This window comes from Spea bombifrons, chromosome 2, assembly GCF_027358695.1.
Source record: "Spea bombifrons isolate aSpeBom1 chromosome 2, aSpeBom1.2.pri, whole genome shotgun sequence".
NCBI classification, from domain to species: Eukaryota; Metazoa; Chordata; class Amphibia; order Anura; family Pelobatidae; genus Spea; species Spea bombifrons.
The window spans coordinates 132,221,820-132,227,787 of NC_071088.1; positions in this window are offsets into that span (position 1 = coordinate 132,221,820).

The following is a 5,968-nucleotide window of genomic DNA, read 5'->3' on the forward strand; positions in this document are numbered from 1 at the left end:
TTTTTTATTGCCACCCCCTGCAATAAACTCAAAATGTGCTGGGGCCCACTTTCTCTGTAGAAGGCCATACCTATTTTTGATAGTTAAATGTCAACTTTAGAATAAAGTGACCAGATTTTTAAAATTAAATCCGGGGACATTTTTTTTAAGTGGCAAATAGTAAAAAAAAAAAAAAACATGATAAACATATTTTCTTCAAACTCTATATATGCAGTGTATTTGGTATGTGTTTTTGATGTGATTATATGATATATACGTTATTTCTCACATTTTGTCCATGAGATTAAAAAAAATACTCTGTAGAATATTTTGGGCAGGGCTGGATTAAGAACACCGTGGGCCTGGCGCTGAGGATTTTGGTGGCCTTTTTATGGAATTAATAGAATCTTTATGCCTCTGCATCCATGTGTACTGGATAAAAATGACATCAGTGCTCATCAGATAATATAGGATAGAATCTTCTGTGATTGGGAGTACATTTAATGCCACTAATCCTTTTTAATAAAATATGCAGATTGAAATAAGAGTAAATAACAAAACCTTTACTTTTCCTCTCACTGGTTTCTCGGCCTAGAAGGTTTTGTCCTCTGAAACATAGAAAGAGAAAGTGACAGCAGATAAGAACCATTCAGCCGGTACAGTCTGCCCAACCTCTGAATGCTTTCCTTAGTATCTGGCCTTTTCCTATATCTATCTTAGCTATTACATGCATCCACTATCCTTTCCGTAAAGTACCGTATTGGCCCAATTATAGGCCGCACCCTAAAAGTTTTGTGCTTTTTTAAAGAAAAATTTATTTTTAATGAAAAATACACATTAGTGGAATGGTAAAGCAGTATTTTACCTAATGCAAAGCAATACATGTATTTTAACATTTTTGGTATCTATTATGCAATTAGTCGGCATAGGTTATATATAAACAGAAATTTGAAAAACCAATAGCCATTTTAAGGTCCTCCCCCTTAATTCATAAGGCCACCCTCCCCAGACTTACCAATCCACTTCCAGACTCCCTGGTGTCTAGCGGGGCTGGCCAGTGGACGTCTGCACGATGCATTAAAACGCCAGTTTCCACAGTTCTGACCATTTTTCCAGTTTACCTAAATCATTTGCCATTTGGTTTATCCCTCCAGGAACATCAATCCTGTTGCACATTTTTGTGTCATCAGCAAAAAGACATACCTTTCCATCAAGAATTTCTAAAATCTAAAACTTTTCTTTTTTGTGTGGTGCGACTCAGTCACTGTTCGTATATTAAACCACACAGACTGATGATCACTAGAGCCCAAACTTTCATCTACAGAAATATCTGTTAACATATCTCCATTTGTGAACACTAAATCCAATATGGCCTCCTTACAGGTTGCAGTTCACATCAGGGAGATTAAAATCACCTCATCCCCCTCCTGCTGCCTTTCTCATGTAGCGCATGGCGCAGGTAGTATCTCTGAGAACAATTTGACTCACAGAAACAAGTGAGGAGGTCCTGCGCAAACAAGCTTACAAAATGTATCTATGATAATGTAGTTATCTGTCCCTCTTCTCAAGTTTATTGCTTATCCTGTTATAATGATAATAGTTAAATTTTTTATGATTTAATATTTCCTTCTGTCGTTATAGCGACATGGCGCCAGAAGTTACATTAGCAAAAGTGGATTGGTGCGGCATACATAACATCAGCATTCTGATTTGTAATAGATTGTAAGCTTGTGTGCCGGCCTTCTTTACCAATGTATCGGTTCGTCTGTCGGTTCTAGTTTTGTCAGACCCTTTAAATGTAAGAAGCGCTGCAGAAATTGTTGGCGCTATGTAAATAACACCTAATAATAAAAAAAAAGATTCAAATGTGGCCTAAAAGGAATTTCTCCTATTTCACCTCCCTCTTTCTTCTCTTGTAGCCGTTCTTCAGTGTGTGCTAGCCTCCTTCCGAAACCAAGCACTAACCCGCCCTATGTTCATTTTATTTATACATCCCCTTCTGCATCCTGAAGCCACTTACCCCGAATTACTGTTACAATTACACACAGCATTGTGTAAATTGTTGGTGCGTAATAAATAGATAATAATAACCTGGCCAACATCTTTTCCTGGAATAATAGTGACTTCTTGCTATCCTAATTTCAATGGAAATCCCCTTCACATATGATGTGATCACGGGGACCTATCCTTGATATCAATTGTCTTGTAAAAGCAAGATCTAAATGTTGTAGGGCCTCTGATTGACCATACACCTATTCCCTTTATGTGGGGGCCCCATTGAAATTATAGACAACTCTGACTGCATGTGATATCCTAAAGGCATAGCTTATAAATAGAGGCACTAACCAGCAGTAATCAAGCATAGTGGTGTTATGTTGCCTTGAAAACAGGCTAAGTTGTCATGCCAGGTATAGGTATTGGGGTACATATCTTATGGAAGGTCCAGTGTTCACCTGATGGGCAAAACACAGCACATGGAACACAGACAGGAGTCAACAACCAGAGCAGGACAGGCAGAACAGCAGGGCTCGGGAAAGTAATCAAGACTCAAGAGAGGTGGTAAACAGGGTCGGGCATACCAGAGAAGGACTCAGGTACCCAAGGATAAGGCAGGAAAGATCCAATGGCGACGGTACACCAGAATAAGTCAAACTCGTGGTCAAGGCATGACAAGAAACCGGAAACCAGCCATTAGCAAGTGAGACCAGAGTGACGGGGACCCATATGGGGGACAAATATGTGCAAAGCAATGCGATATTGGTGATAAAAAGCGGCCCTGGAACTTTAAGGATAGTGGGAACTAAGCAGTGCGTGTGGCTACACATTATGTTTTTATACTCTTGCAATATGTGGCTACAAATATCCAGCTGTTGTCCGTACTCTGCAGGGCCCAATCTGCCACTTGAACGGCAGTAAGGGGGGTAAGTATGGGATGTTACTGGCCAGCAGCCCTCCGGGATTTTGCTCAGTGTGCAAGATGGTGAATGCAGACCTCCAAATTTTACACACTTTCTGCTAATTCAGAATTATTATTTTTTTTAACGTATCTTTAGAGTAAATTCTTGGGAGTTGCTAATTCCTCAAAGCACACAGAAAGTCAAACCTTGTCATTCTCTTTAGAAAGGTGGGACTGTCCGAGGCCCTAATGAAATATGTGACTGCAACCAGAAAATCCAGTAAGATGCCATTCCTTGTGAGCTGTGTCGCTCAAGAGAAAAACACCTGGGCATTTTTTGTGTAGTAAGACTGTAATTTATTCATCATACTCCTCATATTTCTATATATTTATTCCTAAATGCTTTGCTTTATTGACACATTTGGGGGTTAGTGTATTAAGAAAAGGAGGGAGTCTGCCCTGAAATGTTTGCAGATACAGGATTGAGCATCACAGACATGGAATAAAGGTCGGCTGCACCAATTTATCTGGGACTTTCATGTTGATGTTCTCTCTTGAGGTTTATTGCCTCTAGCTATCCCATGGGTTATTTCCTATGGCGCATACCCCCCAAATATGTCAGATGTCCAAATCAGGACACCAGTGTTGAGAGTGTGGATAGGGACAGGGAGTAGTAGTACCTGCCTACCTTACCTAAAGAGCCACCTTGCAGCGCTTGCATCATGTGGGAGCTACAGTGTCAGTCTCTGCTGCGGCAATGGGGCCACTGGTTTTGTGAATACCAAGACACTTGGGATGCATGATTCTGTATTCTCGCAAATTCCATTTGTGAATAACAAACCTCTACACCCTATCTGGGTTCTCAGTATCTCCTGATTTTTACTATGAAGCTGGGAAGTTGCTGCTGTCTTTCACTTTGTTTTGGCCCTAGTAAAAGTAACCTCTGGAAACAACCTATTGAGCTCCATTATTTAGTCTCGGTTGTACAGAGGCATTGTTATGTAGTTTAAGTCTTTAAATATCCCCAATATAGCTCATAAGACTTAAGTGCAAACTTTATCTTTTTTTATCCATAAACCCTATCCGGATATAATGTACAGAGGTAGGTTTCCCACAGGTAACTGATTTACATGTAATTCCTAATGTTTTACAAGCACCTCACCGTGGCCATTACTTCAGTGGCTATAGCCTCAGGTGGATCAAGTATGCGTCAGATATAAAAACAAAATTGGGGTAGGAGAAAATAGGTAAGGAAGGAGCGCATTAAGACGGAAGGTTGGTTGGAGCTACAACATGACAGTTTAGTGTCCCGTGGAGCCTCACTAACAATGCCTATATAAGTACTTTGTAAGTACAAATGCATCCCTCACCCTAGTAAAGTAAGTATAAGTACATAGATTTGGTGGAAGCTGCAGCTCCAGCGCAATATCTCCTTCCTAAATCAGTGGGGGCACTTTCTGCACATGCACATAGAGGGGCCTAGTTGAGCCAGAGCTAGAGATCGTTCATGTATTCAGCCAAACACATCTCCTGCAAGCTAAGAGGCATGAAGTGGTCCCTTTAAGCAAAAACTGCGTACCTTAGACATTCTAATTACTAATTTAAAATAAGAGGTGGAGTTGAGGCTTTACCAGCCTTGTTAAAGAAGAAGAAATATAAAAAAAAAAACAGGTTTTTGTTCTTTATTTATACTCTGTATTTTATATATTTTTTTAAAAAAATATTAGTGTTCCTAAAATGTATGTTTTTATTTAAACACCATAGCTGCAAAAAGCCAATGTAAGTCAACAGCCGTTTCAATGTACAATTTTACACGTCTTTGAAAATCTAAAAAACAAAATATCAATGAGACAAATATAAAGAGTTCTTCCTGTAAAAATAGTGAAAAGAAAAACATAGAATTCACGGTAAAAAAAAAAAGAACCATTCGGCGCATCAAGTAAGACCGATTTTCTACCCATTGTACATACTGCACGGTTTCATTTAGTAAGGTCACCACCAGCTTAAAAGCCTTGATTGTTAACGAGTGGTTAAATATCTACGGTAATAAAGTCCACCCAAAAGATTACTACAATGATTAAATCTCAAGACTGAAACAGAACCACAGAAGGAGTGCAGTACCCTATTAAAACATAACTTTTAATGATTTATATTAAAAAGTAACTTGGAAAAGAGAAAAATAAAATCACACACATGGATCATATATATCTATATATATATCTATATATATATATATATATATATATATATATAATATAATTTTGAGCATATTCATGTTCATCTTGAGATTCTCCATACTTTTCAGGTCGCTCAAAGAAATATATAAATCAGAGAGGTTCCTCCTTCCCTTAGAGCTACGGTAGACTTCTTTCTTAATTAAATAACCTCTTATAACGCATTTATAAGCAGCCCATACATTACCAAGACTAGTATCCTCAACCAATAAATGCAAGAAGAAACAAAAACTGTCTGCGCTTCTCACCCTAATAAAGTTGGCAACAAATATATAAACATAATATAAATGAGAGGTTTTGGTTATATGAATTGGCCAAAGCATAATTAAGCTCACCCGCCACGTCAAGGCACACTCTCAATAGGGTGAGAACCTACTCTCACCTCCTACATAGTGGGCACACAAAGCAGTTTATACGGCTACCAAAACCTTATTAATGTGTTGGGGGAGGTGCAATTAAACCTCCTCCCTATTAACCCCTGGACAGCAAGCTGCAACCAGACTGATGAGGAGCCAACAACCTCAAATATGTGCAAACAGGGAAAAGAAAAAATGTCGGTGCGCTAAGCTAGTCTCAGGCTCAAATAATACAAATGTGTAATACGAGGCCTACCAAACAGGTGTAAGCATGCTGCAAGAAACAGTTATATTATGTTTATATATATATATAACATTTATATTATGTTTATATATTTGTTGCCAACTTTATTAGGGTAAGAAGCGCAGACAGTTTTTGTTTTTTGTATACATTGTACAGCCAATACACTGTTTCTTGCAGCATGCTTACACCTGTTTGGTAGACCTCGTATTACACATTTGTATTATTTGAGCCTGTGACGAGCTTAGCGCACCGACACTTT